Below are 22,849 nucleotides of genomic sequence, written 5' to 3' on the forward strand. Positions count from 1 at the left end.
TGCAGCAGTTCCCTTGTTCCACTCGACACTTCCCTCACTCTTAGGCAAAGCCCATCTCAACTTGCTTGTAGGCGTGCCCCCGTGCTCAGAAACAGCCCTGTGGCAGGCAGGACAGTGCGAGATGTGTTCTGGGCACGCAGCATGCTGCTTCCCATGCCCGGGACAAACTGCGAGCCGGTGCCTCGCTTGCGCTTCTATCTGCCGAGACTTGGAGCTGGCCAGCGCGCACCTTCCCGCTGTGTGTGCTGCTGTCCGCAAACAGCCTCCAAACAAAGCAGGGCAGTAAGGCAAGAAAACTAAGCGTCCCAGGAGGGAATCTGCCTGCGAGGGAAGCTGTGCAGCAGTTCCCTTGTTCCACTCGACACTTCCCTCACTCTTAGGCAAAGCCCATCTCAGCTGGCTTGTAGGCGTGCCTCCATGCTCAGAAACAGCCCTGTGGCAGGCAGGACAGTGCGAGATGTGTTCTGGGCACGCAGCATGCTGCTTCCCATGCCCGGGACAAACTGCGAGCAGGTGCCTCGCTTGTGCTTCTATCTGCCGAGACTTGGAGCCGATCAGAGCGCACCTTCCCGCTGTGTGTGCTGCTGTCCGCAAACAGCCTCCAAACAAAGCAGGGCGCTAAGGCAAGAGAAGTAAGCGTCCCAGGAGGGAATCTGCCTGCGAGGGAAGCTGTGCAGCAGCTCCCTTGTTCCACTCGACACTTCCCTCACTCTTAGGCAAAGCCCATCTCAGCTGGCTTGTAGGCGTGCCTCCGTGCTCAGAAGCAGTCCCGTGGCAGGCAGGATAAAGGGGGATGTCTTCTGGGCACGCAGCATGCTGCTTCCCATGCCCGGGACAAACTGCGAGCCGGTGCCTCACTTGCGCTTCTATCTGCCGAGACTTGGAGCCGATCAGAGCGCACCTTCCCGCTGTGTGTGCTGCTGTCTGCAAACAGCCTCCAAACAAAGCAGGGCGCTAAGGCATGAGAAGTTAGCGTCCCAGGAGGGAATCTGCCTGCGAGGGAAGCTGTGCAGCAGTTCCCTTGTTCCACTCGACACTTCCCTCACTCTTAGGCAAAGCCCATCTCAACTTGCTTGTAGGCGTGCCTCCGTGCTCAGAAACAGCCCTGTGGCAGGCAGGACAGTGCGAGATGTGTTCTGGGCACGCAGCATGCTGCTTCCCATGCCCGGGACAAACTGCGAGCCGGTGCCTCGCTTGCGCTTCTATCTGCCGAGACTTGGAGCTGGCCAGAGCGCACCTTCCCGCTGTGTGTGCTGCTGTCCGCAAACAGCCTCCAAACAAAGCAGGGCGCTAAGGCAAGAAAACTAAGCGTCCCAGGAGGGAATCTGCCTGCGAGGGAAGCTGTGCAGCAGTTCCCTTGTTCCACTCGACACTTCCCTCACTCTTAGGCAAAGCCCATCTCAGCTGGCTTGTAGGCGTGCCTCCGTGCTCAGAAGCAGTCCCGTGGCAGGCAGGATAAAGGGGGATGTCTTCTGGGCACGCAGCATGCTGCTTCCCATGCCCGGGACAAACTGGGAGCCAGTGCCTCGCTTGCGCTTCTATCTGCCGAGACTTGGAGTCGATCAGAGCGCCCGTTCCCGCTGTGTGTGCTGCTGTCCGCAAACAGCCTCCAAACAAAGCAGGGCGCTAAGGCATGAGAAGTTAGCGTCCCAGGAGGGAATCTGCCTGCGAGGGAAGCTGTGCAGCAGTTCCCTTGTTCCACTCGACACTTCCCTCACTCTTAGGCAAAGCCCATCTCAACTTGCTTGTAGGCGTGCCTCCGTGCTCAGAAACAGCCCTGTGGCAGGCAGGACAGTGCGAGATGTGTTCTGGGCACGCAGCATGCTGCTTCCCATGCCCGGGACAAACTGCGAGCCGGTGCCTCGCTTGCGCTTCTATCTGCCGAGACTTGGAGCTGGCCAGCGCGCACCTTCCCGCTGTGTGTGCTGCTGTCCGCAAACAGCCTCCAAACAAAGCAGGGCAGTAAGGCAAGAGAAGTAAGCGCCCCAGGAGGGAATCTGCCTGCGAGGGAAGCTGTGCAGCAGTTCCCTTGTTCCACTCGACACTTCCCTCACTCTTAGGCAAAGCCCATCTCAACTTGCTTGTAGGTGTGCCTCCGTGCTCAGAAACAGCCCTGTGGCAGGCAGGACAGTGCGAGATGTGTTCTGGGCACGCAGCATGCTGCTTCCCATGCCCGGGACAAACTGCGAACAGGTGCCTCGCTTGCGCTTCTATCTGCCGAGACTTGGAGCTGGCCAGCGCGCCCCTTCCCGCTGTGTGTGCTGCTGTCCGCAAACAGCCTCCAAACAAAGCAGGGCAGTAAGGCAAGAGAAGTAAGCGCCCCAGGAGGGAATCTGCCTGCGAGGGAAGCTGTGCAGCAGTTCCCTTGTTCCACTCGACACTTCCCTCACTCTTAGGCAAAGCCCATCTCAACTTGCTTGTAGGTGTGCCCCCGTGCTCAGAAACAGCCCTGTGGCAGGCAGGACAGTGCGAGATGTGTTCTGGGCACGCAGCATGCTGCTTCCCATGCCCGGGACAAACTGCGAGCCGGTGCCTCGCTTGCGCTTCTATCTGCCGAGACTTGGAGCCGATCAGAGCGCACCTTCCCGCTGTGTGTGCTGCTGTCCGCAAACAGCCTCCAAACAAAGCAGGGCAGTAAGGCAAGAAAACTAAGCGTCCCAGGAGGGAATCTGCCTGCGAGGGAAGCTGTGCAGCAGTTCCCTTGTTCCACTCGACACTTCCCTCACTCTTAGGCAAAGCCCATCTCAGCTGGCTTGTAGGCGTGCCTCCGTGCTCAGAAACAGTCCCGTGGCAGGCAGGATACAGGGGGATGTATTCAGGGCACGCAGCATGCTGCTTCCCATGCCCGGGACAAACTGCGAGCCGGTGCCTCGCTTGCGCTTCTATCTGCCGAGACTTGGAGCTGGCCAGCGCGCACCTTCCCGCTGTGTGTGCTGCTGTCCGCAAACAGCCTCCAAACAAAGCAGGGCAGTAAGGCAAGAGAAGTAAGCGCCCCAGGAGGGAATCTGCCTGCGAGGGAAGCTGTGCAGCAGTTCCCTTGTTCCACTCGACACTTCCCTCACTCTTAGGCAAAGCCCATCTCAACTTGCTTGTAGGTGTGCCTCCGTGCTCAGAAACAGCCCTGTGTCAGGCAGGACAGTGCGAGATGTGTTCTGGGCACGCAGCATGCTGCTTCCCATGCCCGGGACAAACTGCGAACAGGTGCCTCGCTTGCGCTTCTATCTGCCGAGACTTGGAGCTGGCCAGTGCGCACCTTCCCGCTGTGTGTGCTGCTGTCCGCAAACAGCCTCCAAACAAAGCAGGGCAGTAAGGCAAGAGAAGTAAGCGCCCCAGGAGGGAATCTGCCTGCGAGGGAAGCTGTGCAGCAGTTCCCTTGTTCCACTCGACACTTCCCTCACTCTTAGGCAAAGCCCATCTCAGCTGGCTTGTAGGCGTGCCTCCGTGCTCAGAAACAGTCCCGTGGCAGGCAGGATACAGGGGGATGTATTCAGGGCACGCAGCATGCTGCTTCCCATGCCCGGGACAAACTGCGAGCCGGTGCCTCGCTTGCGCTTCTATCTGCCGAGACTTGGAGCCGATCAGAGCGCACCTTCCCGCTGTGTGTGCTGCTGTCCGCAAAGAGCCTCCAAACAAAGCAGGGCAGTAAGGCAAGAGAAATAAGCGCCCCAGGAGGGAATCTGCCTGCGAGGGAAGCTGTGCAGCAGTTCCCTTGTTCCACTCGACACTTCCCTCACTCTTAGGCAAAGCCCATCTCAACTTGCTTGTAGGTGTGCCCCCGTGCTCAGAAACAGCCCTGTGGCAGGCAGGACAGTGCGAGATGTGTTCTGGGCACGCAGCATGCTGCTTCCCATGCCCGGGACAAACTGCGAGCCGGTGCCTCGCTTGCGCTTCTATCTGCCGAGACTTGGAGCTGGCCAGCGCGCACCTTCCCGCTGTGTGTGCTGCTGTCCGCAAACAGCCTCCAAACAAAGCAGGGCAGTAAGGCAAGAAAACTAAGCGTCCCAGGAGGGAATCTGCCTGCGAGGGAAGCTGTGCAGCAGCTCCCTTGTTCCACTCGACACTTCCCTGACTCTTAGGCAAAGCCCATCTCAGCTGGCTTGTAGGCGTGCCTCCGTGCTCAGAAGCAGTCCCGTGGCAGGCAGGATAAAGGGGGATGTCTTCTGGGCACGCAGCATGCTGCTTCCCATGCCCGGGACAAACTGCGAGCCGGTGCCTCGCTTGCGCTTCTATCTGCCGAGACTTGGAGCCGATCAGAGCGCACCTTCCCGCTGTGTGTGCTGCTGTCCGCAAACAGCCTCCAAACAAAGCAGGGCAGTAAGGCAAGAGAAGTAAGCGCCCCAGGAGGGAATCTGCCTGCGAGGGAAGCTGTGCAGCAGTTCCCTTGTTCCACTCGACACTTCCCTCACTCTTAGGCAAAGCCCATCTCAACTTGCTTGTAGGTGTGCCTCCGTGCTCAGAAACAGCCCTGTGGCAGGCAGGACAGTGCGAGATGTGTTCTGGGCACGCAGCATGCTGCTTCCCATGCCCGGGACAAACTGCGAGCAGGTGCCTCGCTTGCGCTTCTATCTGCCGAGACTTGGAGCCGATCAGAGCGCCCCTTCCCGCTGTGTGTGCTGCTGTCCGCAAACAGCCTCCAAACAAAGCAGGGCGCTAAGGCAAGAAAACTAAGCGTCCCAGGAGGGAATCTGCCTGCGAGGGAAGCTGTGCAGCAGTTCCCTTGTTCCACTCGACACTTCCCTCACTCTTAGGCAAAGCCCATCTCAGCTGGCTTGTAGGCGTGCCTCCGTGCTCAGAAACAGTCCCGTGGCAGGCAGGATACAGGGGGATGTATTCAGGGCACGCAGCATGCTGCTTCCCATGCCCGGGACAAACTGCGAGCCGGTGCCTCGCTTGCGCTTCTATCTGCCGAGACTTGGAGCTGGCCAGCGCGCCCCTTCCCGCTGTGTGTGCTGCTGTCCGCAAACAGCCTCCAAACAAAGCAGGGCAGTAAGGCAAGAGAAATAAGGGCCCCAGGAGGGAATCTGCCTGCGAGGGAAGCTGTGCAGCAGTTCCCTTGTTCCACTCGACACTTCCCTCACTCTTAGGCAAAGCCCATCTCAACTTGCTTGTAGGTGTGCCCCCGTGCTCAGAAACAGCCCTGTGGCAGGCAGGACAGTGCGAGATGTGTTCTGGGCACGCAGCATGCTGCTTCCCATGCCCGGGACAAACTGCGAGCCGGTGCCTCGCTTGCGCTTCTATCTGCCGAGACTTGGAGCTGGCCAGCGCGCACCTTCCCGCTGTGTGTGCTGCTGTCCGCAAACAGCCTCCAAACAAAGCAGGGCGCTAAGGCAAGAAAACTAAGCGTCCCAGGAGGGAATCTGCCTGCGAGGGAAGCTGTGCAGCAGTTCCCTTGTTCCACTCGACACTTCCCTCACTCTTAGGCAAAGCCCATCTCAACTTGCTTGTAGGTGTGCCTCCGTGCTCAGAAACAGCCCTGTGGCAGGCAGGACAGTGCGAGATGTGTTCTGGGCACGCAGCATGCTGCTTCCCATGCCCGGGACAAACTGCGAACAGGTGCCTCGCTTGCGCTTCTATCTGCCGAGACTTGGAGCTGGCCAGCGCGCCCCTTCCCGCTGTGTGTGCTGCTGTCCGCAAACAGCCTCCAAACAAAGCAGGGCAGTAAGGCAAGAGAAGTAAGCGCCCCAGGAGGGAATCTGCCTGCGAGGGAAGCTGTGCAGCAGTTCCCTTGTTCCACTCGACACTTCCCTCACTCTTAGGCAAAGCCCATCTCAACTTGCTTGTAGGCATGCCTCCGTGCTCAGAAACAGCCCTGTGGCAGGCAGGACAGTGCGAGATGTGTTCTGGGCACGCAGCATGCTGCTTCCCATGCCCGGGACAAACTGCGAGCCGGTGCCTCGCTTGCGCTTCTATCTGCCGAGACTTGGAGCCGATCAGAGCGCACCTTCCCGCTGTGTGTGCTGCTGTCCGCAAACAGCCTCCAAACAAAGCAGGGCGCTAAGGCAAGAGAAGTAAGCGTCCCAGGAGGGAATCTGCCTGCGAGGGAAGCTGTGCAGCAGCTCCCTTGTTCCACTCGACACTTCCCTCACTCTTAGGCAAAGCCCATCTCAACTTGCTTGTAGGCGTGCCTCCGTGCTCAGAAACAGCCCTGTGGCAGGCAGGACAGTGCGAGATGTGTTCTGGGCACGCAGCATGCTGCTTCCCATGCCCGGGACAAACTGCGAGCAGGTGCCTCGCTTGCGCTTCTATCTGCCGAGACTTGGAGCCGATCAGAGCGCCCCTTCCCGCTGTGTGTGCTGCTGTCCGCAAACAGCCTCCAAACAAAGCAGGGCGCTAAGGCATGAGAAGTTAGCGTCCCAGGAGGGAATCTGCCTGCGAGGGAAGCTGTGCAGCAGTTCCCTTGTTCCACTCGACACTTCCCTCACTCTTAGGCAAAGCCCATCTCAACTTGCTTGTAGGCGTGCCTCCGTGCTCAGAAGCAGTCCCGTGGCAGGCAGGATAAAGGGGGATGTCTTCTGGGCACGCAGCATGCTGCTTCCCATGCCCGGGACAAACTGCGAGCCGGTGCCTCGCTTGCGCTTCTATCTGCCGAGACTTGGAGCCGATCAGAGCGCACCTTCCCGCTGTGTGTGCTGCTGTCCGCAAACAGCCTCCAAACAAAGCAGGGCAGTAAGGCAAGAAAACTAAGCGTCCCAGGAGGGAATCTGCCTGCGAGGGAAGCTGTGCAGCAGTTCCCTTGTTCCACTCGACACTTCCCTCACTCTTAGGCAAAGCCCATCTCAGCTGGCTTGTAGGCGTGCCCCCGTGCTCAGAAACAGCCCTGTGGCAGGCAGGACAGTGCGAGATGTGTTCTGGGCACGCAGCATGCTGCTTCCCATGCCCGGGACAAACTGCGAGCCGGTGCCTCGCTTGCGCTTCTATCTGCCGAGACTTGGAGCTGGCCAGCGCGCACCTTCCCGCTGTGTGTGCTGCTGTCCGCAAACAGCCTCCAAACAAAGCAGGGCGCTAAGGCAAGAAAACTAAGCGTCCCAGGAGGGAATCTGCCTGCGAGGGAAGCTGTGCAGCAGTTCCCTTGTTCCACTCGACACTTCCCTCACTCTTAGGCAAAGCCCATCTCAGCTGGCTTGTAGGCGTGCCTCCGTGCTCAGAAACAGTCCCGTGGCAGGCAGGATACAGGGGGATGTATTCAGGGCACGCAGCATGCTGCTTCCCATGCCCGGGACAAACTGCGAGCCGGTGCCTCGCTTGCGCTTCTATCTGCCGAGACTTGGAGCCGATCAGAGCGCACCTTCCCGCTGTGTGTGCTGCTGTCCGCAAACAGCCTCCAAACAAAGCAGGGCAGTAAGGCAAGAGAAGTAAGCGTCCCAGGAGGGAATCTGCCTGCGAGGGAAGCTGTGCAGCAGTTCCCTTGTTCCACTCGACACTTCCCTCACTCTTAGGCAAAGCCCATCTCAACTTGCTTGTAGGCGTGCCTCCGTGCTCAGAAACAGCCCTGTGGCAGGCAGGACAGTGCGAGATGTGTTCTGGGCACGCAGCATGCTGCTTCCCATGCCCGGGACAAACTGCGAGCCGGTGCCTCGCTTGCGCTTCTATCTGCCGAGACTTGGAGCTGGCCAGCGCGCCCCTTCCCGCTGTGTGTGCTGCTGTCCGCAAACAGCCTCCAAACAAAGCAGGGCGCTAAGGCAAGAGAAGTAAGCGCCCCAGGAGGGAATCTGCCTGCGAGGGAAGCTGTGCAGCAGTTCCCTTGTTCCACTCGACACTTCCCTCACTCTTAGGCAAAGCCCATCTCAGCTGGCTTGTAGGCGTGCCTCCGTGCTCAGAAACAGCCCTGTGGCAGGCAGGACAGTGCGAGATGTGTTCTGGGCACGCAGCATGCTGCTTCCCATGCCCGGGACAAACTGCGAGCCGGTGCCTCGCTTGCGCTTCTATCTGCCGAGACTTGGAGCTGGCCAGCGCGCACCTTCCCGCTGTGTGTGCTGCTGTCCGCAAACAGCCTCCAAACAAAGCAGGGCAGTAAGGCAAGAAAACTAAGCGTCCCAGGAGGGAATCTGCCTGCGAGGGAAGCTGTGCAGCAGTTCCCTTGTTCCACTCGACACTTCCCTCACTCTTAGGCAAAGCCCATCTCAGCTGGCTTGTAGGCGTGCCTCCATGCTCAGAAACAGCCCTGTGGCAGGCAGGACAGTGCGAGATGTGTTCTGGGCACGCAGCATGCTGCTTCCCATGCCCGGGACAAACTGCGAGCAGGTGCCTCGCTTGTGCTTCTATCTGCCGAGACTTGGAGCCGATCAGAGCGCACCTTCCCGCTGTGTGTGCTGCTGTCCGCAAACAGCCTCCAAACAAAGCAGGGCGCTAAGGCAAGAGAAGTAAGCGTCCCAGGAGGGAATCTGCCTGCGAGGGAAGCTGTGCAGCAGCTCCCTTGTTCCACTCGACACTTCCCTCACTCTTAGGCAAAGCCCATCTCAGCTGGCTTGTAGGCGTGCCTCCGTGCTCAGAAGCAGTCCCGTGGCAGGCAGGATAAAGGGGGATGTCTTATGGGCACGCAGCATGCTGCTTCCCATGCCCGGGACAAACTGCGAGCCGGTGCCTCACTTGCGCTTCTATCTGCCGAGACTTGGAGCCGATCAGAGCGCACCTTCCCGCTGTGTGTGCTGCTGTCCGCAAACAGCCTCCAAACAAAGCAGGGCGCTAAGGCATGAGAAGTTAGCGTCCCAGGAGGGAATCTGCCTGCGAGGGAAGCTGTGCAGCAGTTCCCTTGTTCCACTCGACACTTCCCTCACTCTTAGGCAAAGCCCATCTCAACTTGCTTGTAGGCGTGCCTCCGTGCTCAGAAACAGCCCTGTGGCAGGCAGGACAGTGCGAGATGTGTTCTGGGCACGCAGCATGCTGCTTCCCATGCCCGGGACAAACTGCGAGCCGGTGCCTCGCTTGCGCTTCTATCTGCCGAGACTTGGAGCCGATCAGAGCGCACCTTCCCGCTGTGTGTGCTGCTGTCCGCAAACAGCCTCCAAACATAGCAGGGCAGTAAGGCAAGAGAAGTAAGCGCCCCAGGAGGGAATCTGCCTGCGAGGGAAGCTGTGCAGCAGCTCCCTTATTCCACTCGACACTTCCCTGACTCTTAGGCAAAGCCCATCTCAACTTGCTTGTAGGCGTGCCCCCGTGCTCAGAAACAGCCCTGTGTCAGGCAGGACAGTGCGAGATGTGTTCTGGGCACGCAGCATGCTGCTTCCCATGCCCGGGACAAACTGCGAGCCGGTGCCTCGCTTGCGCTTCTATCTGCCGAGACTTGGAGCTGGCCAGCGCGCACCTTCCCGCTGTGTGTGCTGCTGTCCGCAAACAGCCTCCAAACAAAGCAGGGCGCTAAGGCAAGAAAACTAAGCGTCCCAGGAGGGAATCTGCCTGCGAGGGAAGCTGTGCAGCAGCTCCCTTGTTCCACTCGACACTTCCCTCACTCTTAGGCAAAGCCCATCTCAGCTGGCTTGTAGGCGTGCCTCCGTGCTCAGAAGCAGTCCCGTGGCAGGCAGGATAAAGGGGGATGTCTTCTGGGCACGCAGCATGCTGCTTCCCATGCCCGGGACAAACTGGGAGCCAGTGCCTCGCTTGCGCTTCTATCTGCCGAGACTTGGAGCCGATCAGAGCGCACCTTCCCGCTGTGTGTGCTGCTGTCCGCAAACAGCCTCCAAACAAAGCAGGGCGCTAAGGCATGAGAAGTTAGCGTCCCAGGAGGGAATCTGCCTGCGAGGGAAGCTGTGCAGCAGTTCCCTTGTTCCACTCGACACTTCCCTCACTCTTAGGCAAAGCCCATCTCAACTTGCTTGTAGGTGTGCCTCCGTGCTCAGAAACAGCCCTGTGGCAGGCAGGACAGTGCGAGATGTGTTCTGGGCACGCAGCATGCTGCTTCCCATGCCCGGGACAAACTGCGAACAGGTGCCTCGCTTGCGCTTCTATCTGCCGAGACTTGGAGCTGGCCAGCGCGCCCCTTCCCGCTGTGTGTGCTGCTGTCCGCAAACAGCCTCCAAACAAAGCAGGGCAGTAAGGCAAGAGAAGTAAGCGCCCCAGGAGGGAATCTGCCTGCGAGGGAAGCTGTGCAGCAGTTCCCTTGTTCCACTCGACACTTCCCTCACTCTTAGGCAAAGCCCATCTCAACTTGCTTGTAGGCTTGCCCCCGTGCTCAGAAACAGCCCTGTGGCAGGCAGGACAGTGCGAGATGTGTTCTGGGCACGCAGCATGCTGCTTCCCATGCCCGGGACAAACTGCGAGCCGGTGCCTCGCTTGCGCTTCTATCTGCCGAGACTTGGAGCCGATCAGAGCGCACCTTCCCGCTGTGTGTGCTGCTGTCCGCAAACAGCCTCCAAACAAAGCAGGGCAGTAAGGCAAGAGAAGTAAGCGCCCCAGGAGGGAATCTGCCTGCGAGGGAAGGTGTGCAGCAGTTCCCTTGTTCCACTCGACACTTCCCTCACTCTTAGGCAAAGCCCATCTCAACTTGCTTGTAGGTGTGCCTCCGTGCTCAGAAACAGCCCTGTGGCAGGCAGGACAGTGCGAGATGTGTTCTGGGCACGCAGCATGCTGCTTCCCATGCCCGGGACAAACTGCGAGCCGGTGCCTCACTTGCGCTTCTATCTGCCGAGACTTGGAGCCGATCAGAGCGCACCTTCCCGCTGTGTGTGCTGCTGTCCGCAAACAGCCTCCAAACAAAGCAGGGCGCTAAGGCAAGAAAACTAAGCGTCCCAGGAGGGAATCTGCCTGCGAGGGAAGCTGTGCAGCAGTTCCCTTGTTCCACTCGACACTTCCCTCACTCTTAGGCAAAGCCCATCTCAGCTGGCTTGTAGGCGTGCCTCCGTGCTCAGAAACAGTCCCGTGGCAGGCAGGATACAGGGGGATGTATTCAGGGCACGCAGCATGCTGCTTCCCATGCCCGGGACAAACTGCGAGCCGGTGCCTCGCTTGCGCTTCTATCTGCCGAGACTTGGAGCTGGCCAGCGCGCACTTTCCCGCTGTGTGTGCTGCTGTCCGCAAACAGCCTCCAAACAAAGCAGGGCAGTAAGGCAAGAAAACTAAGCGCCCCAGGAGGGAATCTGCCTGCGAGGGAAGCTGTGCAGCAGTTCCCTTGTTCCACTCGACACTTCCCTCACTCTTAGGCAAAGCCCATCTCAACTTGCTTGTAGGTGTGCCTCCGTGCTCAGAAACAGCCCTGTGTCAGGCAGGACAGTGCGAGATGTGTTCTGGGCACGCAGCATGCTGCTTCCCATGCCCGGGACAAACTGCGAGCAGGTGCCTCGCTTGCGCTTCTATCTGCCGAGACTTGGAGCTGGCCAGTGCGCACCTTCCCGCTGTGTGTGCTGCTGTCCGCAAACAGCCTCCAAACAAAGCAGGGCAGTAAGGCAAGAGAAGTAAGCGCCCCAGGAGGGAATCTGCCTGCGAGGGAAGCTGTGCAGCAGTTCCCTTGTTCCACTCGACACTTCCCTCACTCTTAGGCAAAGCCCATCTCAGCTGGCTTGTAGGCGTGCCTCCGTGCTCAGAAACAGTCCCGTGGCAGGCAGGATACAGGGGGATGTATTCAGGGCACGCAGCATGCTGCTTCCCATGCCCGGGACAAACTGCGAGCCGGTGCCTCGCTTGCGCTTCTATCTGCCGAGACTTGGAGCCGATCAGAGCGCCCCTTCCCGCTGTGTGTGCTGCTGTCCGCAAACAGCCTCCAAACAAAGCAGGGCAGTAAGGCAAGAGAAATAAGCGCCCCAGGAGGGAATCTGCCTGCGAGGGAAGCTGTGCAGCAGTTCCCTTGTTCCACTCGACACTTCCCTCACTCTTAGGCAAAGCCCATCTCAACTTGCTTGTAGGTGTGCCCCCGTGCTCAGAAACAGCCCTGTGGCAGGCAGGACAGTGCGAGATGTGTTCTGGGCACGCAGCATGCTGCTTCCCATGCCCGGGACAAACTGCGAGCCGGTGCCTCGCTTGCGCTTCTATCTGCCGAGACTTGGAGCTGGCCAGCGCGCACCTTCCCGCTGTGTGTGCTGCTGTCCGCAAACAGCCTCCAAACAAAGCAGGGCGCTAAGGCAAGAAAACTAAGCGTCCCAGGAGGGAATCTGCCTGCGAGGGAAGCTGTGCAGCAGTTCCCTTGTTCCACTCGACACTTCCCTCACTCTTAGGCAAAGCCCATCTCAACTTGCCTGTAGGTGTGCCTCCGTGCTCAGAAACAGCCCTGTGGCAGGCAGGACAGTGCAAGATGTGTTCTGGGCACGCAGCATGCTGCTTCCCATGCCCGGGACAAACTGCGAGCAGGTGCCTCGCTTGCGCTTCTATCTGCCGAGACTTGGAGCTGGCCAGCGCGCCCCTTCCCGCTGTGTGTGCTGCTGTCCGCAAACAGCCTCCAAACAAAGCAGGGCAGTAAGGCAAGAGAAGTAAGCGCCCCAGGAGGGAATCTGCCTGCGAGGGAAGGTGTGCAGCAGTTCCCTTGTTCCACTCGACACTTCCCTCACTCTTAGGCAAAGCCCATCTCAACTTGCTTGTAGGCGTGCCTCCGTGCTCAGAAACAGCCCTGTGGCAGGCAGGACAGTGCGAGATGTGTTCTGGGCACGCAGCATGCTGCTTCCCATGCCCGGGACAAACTGCGAGCCGGTGCCTCGCTTGCGCTTCTATCTGCCGAGACTTGGAGCCGATCAGAGCGCACCTTCCCGCTGTGTGTGCTGCTGTCCGCAAACAGCCTCCAAACAAAGCAGGGCGCTAAGGCAAGAGAAGTAAGCGTCCCAGGAGGGAATCTGCCTGCGAGGGAAGCTGTGCAGCAGCTCCCTTGTTCCACTCGACACTTCCCTCACTCTTAGGCAAAGCCCATCTCAACTTGCTTGTAGGCGTGCCTCCGTGCTCAGAAACAGCCCTGTGGCAGGCAGGACAGTGCGAGATGTGTTCTGGGCACGCAGCATGCTGCTTCCCATGCCCGGGACAAACTGCGAGCAGGTGCCTCGCTTGCGCTTCTATCTGCCGAGACTTGGAGCCGATCAGAGCGCACCTTCCCGCTGTGTGTGCTGCTGTCCGCAAACAGCCTCCAAACAAAGCAGGGCGCTAAGGCATGAGAAGTTAGCGTCCCAGGAGGGAATCTGCCTGCGAGGGAAGCTGTGCAGCAGTTCCCTTGTTCCACTCGACACTTCCCTCACTCTTAGGCAAAGCCCATCTCAACTTGCTTGTAGGCGTGCCTCCGTGCTCAGAAGCAGTCCCGTGGCAGGCAGGATAAAGGGGGATGTCTTCTGGGCACGCAGCATGCTGCTTCCCATGCCCGGGACAAACTGCGAGCAGGTGCCTCGCTTGCGCTTCTATCTGCCGAGACTTGGAGCCGATCAGAGCGCACCTTCCCGCTGTGTGTGCTGCTGTCCGCAAACAGCCTCCAAACAAAGCAGGGCAGTAAGGCAAGAGAAGTAAGCGCCCCAGGAGGGAATCTGCCTGCGAGGGAAGGTGTGCAGCAGTTCCCTTGTTCCACTCGACACTTCCCTCACTCTTAGGCAAAGCCCATCTCAACTTGCTTGTAGGCGTGCCTCCGTGCTCAGAAACAGCCCTGTGGCAGGCAGGACAGTGCGAGATGTGTTCTGGGCACGCAGCATGCTGCTTCCCATGCCCGGGACAAACTGCGAGCCGGTGCCTCGCTTGCGCTTCTATCTGCCGAGACTTGGAGCTGGCCAGCGCGCACCTTCCCGCTGTGTGTGCTGCTGTCCGCAAACAGCCTCCAAATAAAGCAGGGCGCTAAGGCAAGAAAACTAAGCGTCCCAGGAGGGAATCTGCCTGCGAGGGAAGCTGTGCAGCAGTTCCCTTGTTCCACTCGACACTTCCCTCACTCTTAGGCAAAGCCCATCTCAACTTGCTTGTAGGTGTGCCTCCGTGCTCAGAAACAGCCCTGTGGCAGGCAGGACAGTGCGAGATGTGTTCTGGGCACGCAGCATGCTGCTTCCCATGCCCGGGACAAACTGCGAGCCGGTGCCTCGCTTGCGCTTCTATCTGCCGAGACTTGGAGCTGGCCAGCGCGCACCTTCCCGCTGTGTGTGCTGCTGTCCGCAAACAGCCTCCAAACAAAGCAGGGCGCTAAGGCAAGAGAAGTAAGCGCCCCAGGAGGGAATCTGCCTGCGAGGGAAGCTGTGCAGCAGTTCCCTTGTTCCACTCGACACTTCCCTCACTCTTAGGCAAAGCCCATCTCAACTTGCTTGTAGGCGTGCCTCCGTGCTCAGAAACAGCCCTGTGGCAGGCAGGACAGTGCGAGATGTGTTCTGGGCATGCAGCATGCTGCTTCCCATGCCCGGGACAAACTGCGAGCAGGTGCCTCGCTTGCGCTTCTATCTGCCGAGACTTGGAGCTGGCCAGCGCGCACCTTCCCGCTGTGTGTGCTGCTGTCCGCAAACAGCCTCCAAACAAAGCAGGGCAGTAAGGCAAGAAAACTAAGCGTCCCAGGAGGGAATCTGCCTGCGAGGGAAGCTGTGCAGCAGTTCCCTTGTTCCACTCGACACTTCCCTCACTCTTAGGCAAAGCCCATCTCAGCTGGCTTGTAGGCGTGCCTCCATGCTCAGAAACAGCCCTGTGGCAGGCAGGACAGTGCGAGATGTGTTCTGGGCACGCAGCATGCTGCTTCCCATGCCCGGGACAAACTGCGAGCAGGTGCCTCGCTTGTGCTTCTATCTGCCGAGACTTGGAGCCGATCAGAGCGCACCTTCCCGCTGTGTGTGCTGCTGTCCGCAAACAGCCTCCAAACAAAGCAGGGCGCTAAGGCAAGAGAAGTAAGCGTCCCAGGAGGGAATCTGCCTGCGAGGGAAGCTGTGCAGCAGCTCCCTTGTTCCACTCGACACTTCCCTCACTCTTAGGCAAAGCCCATCTCAGCTGGCTTGTAGGCGTGCCTCCGTGCTCAGAAGCAGTCCCGTGGCAGGCAGGATAAAGGAGGATGTCTTCTGGGCACGCAGCATGCTGCTTCCCATGCCCGGGACAAACTGCGAGCCGGTGCCTCGCTTGCGCTTCTATCTGCCGAGACTTGGAGCCGATCAGAGCGCCCCTTCCCGCTGTGTGTGCTGCTGTCCGCAAACAGCCTCCAAACAAAGCAGGGCGCTAAGGCATGAGAAGTTAGCGTCCCAGGAGGGAATCTGCCTGCGAGGGAAGCTGTGCAGCAGTTCCCTTGTTCCACTCGACACTTCCCTCACTCTTAGGCAAAGCCCATCTCAACTTGCTTGTAGGCGTGCCTCCGTGCTCAGAAACAGCCCTGTGGCAGGCAGGACAGTGCGAGATGTGTTCTGGGCACGCAGCATGCTGCTTCCCATGCCCGGGACAAACTGCGAGCCGGTGCCTCGCTTGCGCTTCTATCTGCCGAGACTTGGAGCCGATCAGAGCGCACCTTCCCGCTGTGTGTGCTGCTGTCCGCAAACAGCCTCCAAACATAGCAGGGCAGTAAGGCAAGAGAAGTAAGCGCCCCAGGAGGGAATCTGCCTGCGAGGGAAGGTGTGCAGCAGTTCCCTTGTTCCACTCGACACTTCCCTCACTCTTAGGCAAAGCCCATCTCAACTTGCTTGTAGGCGTGCCTCCGTGCTCAGAAACAGCCCTGTGGCAGGCAGGACAGTGCGAGATGTGTTCTGGGCACGCAGCATGCTGCTTCCCATGCCCGGGACAAACTGCGAGCCGGTGCCTCGCTTGCGCTTCTATCTGCCGAGACTTGGAGCTGGCCAGCGCGCACCTTCCCGCTGTGTGTGCTGCTGTCCGCAAACAGCCTCCAAACAAAGCAGGGCGCTAAGGCAAGAAAACTAAGCGTCCCAGGAGGGAATCTGCCTGCGAGGGAAGCTGTGCAGCAGTTCCCTTTTTCCACTCGACACTTCCCTCACTCTTAGGCAAAGCCCATCTCAACTTGCTTGTAGGTGTGCCTCCGTGCTCAGAAACAGCCCTGTGGCAGGCAGGACAGTGCGAGATGTGTTCTGGGCACGCAGCATGCTGCTTCCCATGCCCGGGACAAACTGCGAGCCGGTGCCTCGCTTGCGCTTCTATCTGCCGAGACTTGGAGCTGGCCAGCGCGCCCCTTCCCACTGTGTGTGCTGCTGTCCGCAAACAGCCTCCAAACAAAGCAGGGCGCTAAGGCAAGAGAAGTAAGCGCCCCAGGAGGGAATCTGCCTGCGAGGGAAGCTGTGCAGCAGTTCCCTTGTTCCACTCGACACTTCCCTCACTCTTAGGCAAAGCCCATCTCAACTTGCTTGTAGGCGTGCCTCCCTGCTCAGAAACAGCCCTGTGGCAGGCAGGACAGTGCGAGATGTGTTCTGGGCATGCAGCATGCTGCTTCCCATGCCCGGGACAAACTGCGAGCCGGTGCCTCGCTTGCGCTTCTATCTGCCGAGACTTGGAGCTGGCCAGCGCGCACCTTCCCGCTGTGTGTGCTGCTGTCCGCAAACAGCCTCCAAACAAAGCAGGGCAGTAAGGCAAGAAAACTAAGCGTCCCAGGAGGGAATCTGCCTGCGAGGGAAGCTGTGCAGCAGCTCCCTTGTTCCACTCGACACTTCCCTCACTCTTAGGCAAAGCCCATCTCAGCTGGCTTGTAGGCGTGCCTCCATGCTCAGAAACAGCCCTGTGGCAGGCAGGACAGTGCGAGATGTGTTCTGGGCACGCAGCATGCTGCTTCCCATGCCCGGGACAAACTGCGAGCAGGTGCCTCGCTTGTGCTTCTATCTGCCGAGACTTGGAGCCGATCAGAGCGCACCTTCCCGCTGTGTGTGCTGCTGTCCGCAAACAGCCTCCAAACAAAGCAGGGCAGTAAGGCAAGAGAAGTAAGCGTCCCAGGAGGGAATCTGCCTGCGAGGGAACCTGTGCAGCAGCTCCCTTGTTCCACTCGACACTTCCCTCACTCTTAGGCAAAGCCCATCTCAGCTGGCTTGTAGGCGTGCCTCCGTGCTCAGAAGCAGTCCCGTGGCAGGCAGGATAAAGGGGGATGTCTTCTGGGCACGCAGCATGCTGCTTCCCATGCCCGGGACAAACTGGGAGCCGGTGCCTCGCTTGCGCTTCTATCTGCCGAGACTTGGAGCCGATCAGAGCGCACCTTCCCGCTGTGTGTGCTGCTGTCCGCAAACAGCCTCCAAACAAAGCAGGGCGCTAAGGCATGAGAAGTTAGCGTCCCAGGAGGGAATCTGCCTGCGAGGGAAGCTGTGCAGCAGTTCCCTTGTTCCACTCGACACTTCCCTCACTCTTAGGCAAAGCCCATCTCAACTGGCTTGTAGGCGTGCCTCCGTGCTCAGAAACAGCCCTGTGGCAGGCAGGACAGTGCGAGATGTGTTCTGGGCACGCAGCATGCTGCTTCCCATGCCCGGGACAAACTGCGAGCCGGTGCCTCGCTTGCGCTTCCATCTGCCGAGACTTGTAGCTGGCCAGCGCGCACCTTCCCGCTGTGTGTGCTGCTGTCCGCAAACAGCCTCCAAACAAAGCAGGGCAGTAAGGCAAGAGAAGTAAGCGCCCCAGGAGGGAATCTGCCTGCGAGGGAAGCTGTGCAGCAGTTCCCTTGTTCCACTCGACACTTCCCTCACTCTTAGGCAAAGCCCATCTCAACTTGCTTGTAGGTGTGCCTCCGTGCTCAGAAACAGCCCTGTGGCAGGCAGGACAGTGCGAGATGTGTTCTGGGCACGCAGCATGCTGCTTCCCATGCCCGGGACAAACTGCGAGCCGGTGCCTCGCTTGCGCTTCTATCTGCCGAGACTTGGAGCTGGCCAGCACGCCCCTTCCCGCTGTGTGTGCTGCTGTCCGCAAACAGCCTCCAAACAAAGCAGGGCAGTAAGGCAAGAGAAGTAAGCGCCCCAGGAGGGAATCTGCCTGCGAGGGAAGCTGTGCAGCAGTTCCCTTGTTCCACTCGACACTTCCCTCACTCTTAGGCAAAGCCCATCTCAACTTGCTTGTAGGCGTGCCCCCGTGCTCAGAAACAGCCCTGTGGCAGGCAGGACAGTGCGAGATGTGTTCTGGGCATGCAGCATGCTGCTTCCCATGCCCGGGACAAACTGCGAGCCGGTGCCTCGCTTGCGCTTCTATCTGCCGAGACTTGGAGCCGATCAGAGCGCACCTTCCCGCTGTGTGTGCTGCTGTCCGCAAACAGCCTCCAAACAAAGCAGGGCAGTAAGGCAAGAGAAGTAAGCGCCCCAGGAGGGAATCTGCCTGCGAGGGAAGCTGTGCAGCAGTTCCCTTGTTCCACTCGACACTTCCCTCACTCTTAGGCAAAGCCCATCTCAACTTGCTTGTAGGCGTGCCTCCGTGCTCAGAAACAGCCCTGTGGCAGGCAGGACAGTGCGAGATGTGTTCTGGGCACGCAGCATGCTGCTTCCCATGCCCGGGACAAACTGCGAGCCGGTGCCTCGCTTGCGCTTCTATCTGCCGAGACTTGGAGCCGATCAGAGCGCACCTTCCCGCTGTGTGTGCTGCTGTCCGCAAACAGCCTCCAAACAAAGCAGGGCGCTAAGGCAAGAGAAGTAAGCGTCCCAGGAGGGAATCTGCCTGCGAGGGAAGCTGTGCAGCAGCTCCCTTGTTCCACTCGACACTTCCCTCACTCTTAGGCAAAGCCCATCTCAGCTGGCTTGTAGGCGTGCCTCCGTGCTCAGAAGCAGTCCCGTGGCAGGCAGGATAAAGGGGGATGTCTTCTGGGCACGCAGCATGCTGCTTCCCATGCCCGGGACAAACTGGGAGCCGGTGCCTCGCTTGCGCTTCTATCTGCCGAGACTTGGAGCCGATCAGAGCGCACCTTCCCGCTGTGTGTGCTGCTGTCCGCAAACAGCCTCCAAACAAAGCAGGGCGCTAAGGCATGAGAAGTTAGCGCCCCAGGAGGGAATCTGCCTGCGAGGGAAGCTGTGCAGCAGTTCCCTTGTTCCACTCGACACTTCCCTCACTCTTAGGCAAAGCCCATCTCAACTTGCTTGTAGGCGTGCCTCCGTGCTCAGAAACAGCCCTGTGGCAGGCAGGACAGTGCGAGATGTGTTCTGGGCACGCAGCATGCTGCTTCCCATGCCCGGGACAAACTGCGAGCCGGTGCCTCGCTTGCGCTTCTATCTGCCGAGACTTGGAGCTGGCCAGCACGCCCCTTCCCGCTGTGTGTGCTGCTGTCCGCAAACAGCCTCCAAACAAAGCAGGGCAGTAAGGCAAGAGAAGTAAGCGCCCCAGGAGGGAATCTGCCTGCGAGGGAAGCTGTGCAGCAGTTCCCTTGTTCCACTCGACACTTCCCTCACTCTTAGGCAAAGCCCATCTCAACTTGCTTGTAGGCGTGCCCCCGTGCTCAGAAACAGCCCTGTGGCAGGCAGGACAGTGCGAGATGTGTTCTGGGCACGCAGCATGCTGCTTCCCATGCCCGGGACAAACTGCGAGCCGGTGCCTCGCTTGCGCTTCTATCTGCCGAGACTTGGAGCCGATCAGAGCGCACCTTCCCGCTGTGTGTGCTGCTGTCCGCAAACAGCCTCCAAACAAAGCAGGGCGCTAAGGCATGAGAAGTTAGCGTCCCAGGAGGGAATCTGCCTGCGAGGGAAGCTGTGCAGCAGTTCCCTTGTTCCACTCGACACTTCCCTCACTCTTAGGCAAAGCCCATCTCAACTTGCTTGTAGGTGTGCCTCCGTGCTCAGAAACAGCCCTGTGGCAGGCAGGACAGTGCGAGATGTGTTCTGGGCACGCAGCATGCTGCTTCCCATGCCCGGGACAAACTGCGAGCCGGTGCCTCGCTTGCGCTTCTATCTGCCGAGACTTGGAGCCGATCAGAGCGCACCTTCCCGCTGTGTGTGCTGCTGTCCGCAAACAGCCTCCAAACAAAGCAGGGCGCTAAGGCAAGAGAAGTAAGCGTCCCAGGAGGGAATCTGCCTGCGAGGGAAGCTGTGCAGCAGCTCCCTTGTTCCACTCGACACTTCCCTCACTCTTAGGCAAAGCTCATCTCAACTTGCTTGTAGGCGTGCCTCCGTGCTCAGAAACAGCCCTGTGGCAGGCAGGACAGTGCGAGATGTGTTCTGGGCACGCAGCATGCTGCTTCCCATGCCCGGGACAAACTGCGAGCCGGTGCCTCGCTTGCGCTTCTATCTGCCGAGACTTGGAGCCGATCAGAGCGCACCTTCCCGCTGTGTGTGCTGCTGTCCGCAAACAGCCTCCAAACAAAGCAGGGCGCTAAGGCAAGAGAAGTAAGCGCCCCAGGAGGGAATCTGCCTGCGAGGGAAGCTGTGCAGCAGCTCCCTTGTTCCACTCGACACTTCCCTCACTCTTAGGCAAAGCCCATCTCAGCTGGCTTGTAGGCGTGCCTCCGTGCTCAGAAGCAGTCCCGTGGCAGGCAGGATAAAGGGGGATGTCTTCTGGGCACGCAGCATGCTGCTTCCCATGCCCGGGACAAACTGCGAGCCGGTGCCTCGCTTGCGCTTCTATCTGCCGAGACTTGGAGCCGATCAGAGCGCACCTTCCCGCTGTGTGTGCTGCTGTCCGCAAACAGCCTCCAAACAAAGCAGGGCGCTAAGGCAAGAGAAGTAAGCGTCCCAGGAGGGAATCTGCCTGCGAGGGAAGCTGTGCAGCAGTTCCCTTGTTCCACTCGACACTTCCCTCACTCTTAGGCAAAGCCCATCTCAACTTGCTTGTAGGCGTGCCTCCGTGCTCAGAAACAGCCCTGTGGCAGGCAGGACAGTGCGAGATGTGTTCTGGGCACGCAGCATGCTGCTTCCCATGCCCGGGACAAACTGCGAGCCGGTGCCTCGCTTGCGCTTCTATCTGCCGAGACTTGGAGCTGGCCAGCACGCCCCTTCCCGCTGTGTGTGCTGCTGTCCGCAAACAGCCTCCAAACAAAGCAGGGCAGTAAGGCAAGAGAAGTAAGCGCCCCAGGAGGGAATCTGCCTGCGAGGGAAGCTGTGCAGCAGTTCCCTTGTTCCACTCGACACTTCCCTCACTCTTAGGCAAAGCCCATCTCAACTTGCTTGTAGGCGTGCCCCCGTGCTCAGAAACAGCCCTGTGGCAGGCAGGACAGTGCGAGATGTGTTCTGGGCACGCAGCATGCTGCTTCCCATGCCCGGGACAAACTGCGAGCCGGTGCCTCGCTTGCGCTTCTATCTGCCGAGACTTGGAGCCGATCATAGCGCACCTTCCCGCTGTGTGTGCTGCTGTCCGCAAACAGCCTCCAAACAAAGCAGGGCGCTAAGGCATGAGAAGTTAGCGTCCCAGGAGGGAATCTGCCTGCGAGGGAAGCTGTGCAGCAGTTCCCTTGTTCCACTCGACACTTCCCTCACTCTTAGGCAAAGCCCATCTCAACTTGCTTGTAGGTGTGCCTCCGTGCTCAGAAACAGCCCTGTGGCAGGCAGGACAGTGCGAGATGTGTTCTGGGCACGCAGCATGCTGCTTCCCATGCCCGGGACAAACTGCGAGCCGGTGCCTCGCTTGCGCTTCTATCTGCCGAGACTTGGAGCCGATCAGAGCGCACCTTCCCGCTGTGTGTGCTGCTGTCCGCAAACAGCCTCCAAACAAAGCAGGGCGCTAAGGCAAGAGAAGTAAGCGTCCCAGGAGGGAATCTGCCTGCGAGGGAAGCTGTGCAGCAGCTCCCTTGTTCCACTCGACACTTCCCTCACTCTTAGGCAAAGCTCATCTCAACTTGCTTGTAGGCGTGCCTCCGTGCTCAGAAACAGCCCTGTGGCAGGCAGGACAGTGCGAGATGTGTTCTGGGCACGCAGCATGCTGCTTCCCATGCCCGGGACAAACTGCGAGCCGGTGCCTCGCTTGCGCTTCTATCTGCCGAGACTTGGAGCCGATCAGAGCGCACCTTCCCGCTGTGTGTGCTGCTGTCCGCAAACAGCCTCCAAACAAAGCAGGGCGCTAAGGCAAGAGAAGTAAGCGCCCCAGGAGGGAATCTGCCTGCGAGGGAAGCTGTGCAGCAGCTCCCTTGTTCCACTCGACACTTCCCTCACTCTTAGGCAAAGCCCATCTCAGCTGGCTTGTAGGCGTGCCTCCGTGCTCAGAAGCAGTCCCGTGGCAGGCAGGATAAAGGGGGATGTCTTCTGGGCACGCAGCATGCTGCTTCCCATGCCCGGGACAAACTGCGAGCCGGTGCCTCGCTTGCGCTTCTATCTGCCGAGACTTGGAGCCGATCAGAGCGCACCTTCCCGCTGTGTGTGCTGCTGTCCGCAAACAGTCTCCAAACAAAGCAGGGCGCTAAGGCATGAGAAGTTAGCGTCCCAGGAGGGAATCTGCCTGCGAGGGAAGCTGTGCAGCAGTTCCCTTGTTCCACTCGACACTTCCCTCACTCTTAGGCAAAGCCCATCTCAACTTGCTTGTAGGCGTGCCTCCGTGCTCAGAAACAGCCCTGTGGCAGGCAGGACAGTGCGAGATGTGTTCTGGGCACGCAGCATGCTGCTTCCCATGCCCGGGACAAACTGCGAGCCGGTGCCTCGCTTGCGCTTCCATCTGCCGAGACTTGGAGCTGGCCAGCGCGCACCTTCCCGCTGTGTGTGCTGCTGTCCGCAAACAGCCTCCAAACAAAGCAGGGCAGTAAGGCAAGAGAAGTAAGCGCCCCAGGAGGGAATCTGCCTGCGAGGGAAGCTGTGCAGCAGTTCCCTTGTTCCACTCGACACTTCCCTCACTCTTAGGCAAAGCCCATCTCAACTTGCTTGTAGGTGTGCCTCCGTGCTCAGAAACAGCCCTGTGGCAGGCAGGACAGTGCGAGATGTGTTCTGGGCACGCAGCATGCTGCTTCCCATGCCCGGGACAAACTGCGAACAGGTGCCTCGCTTGCGCTTCTATCTGCCGAGACTTGGAGCTGGCCAGCACGCCCCTTCCCGCTGTGTGTGCTGCTGTCCGCAAACAGCCTCCAAACAAAGCAGGGCAGTAAGGCAAGAGAAGTAAGCGCCCCAGGAGGGAATCTGCCTGCGAGGGAAGCTGT

The sequence above is a fragment of the Rhea pennata genome, unplaced genomic scaffold (genome assembly GCF_028389875.1).
Source record: "Rhea pennata isolate bPtePen1 unplaced genomic scaffold, bPtePen1.pri scaffold_23_2, whole genome shotgun sequence".
In the NCBI taxonomy this organism is placed as follows: Eukaryota; Metazoa; Chordata; class Aves; order Rheiformes; family Rheidae; genus Rhea; species Rhea pennata.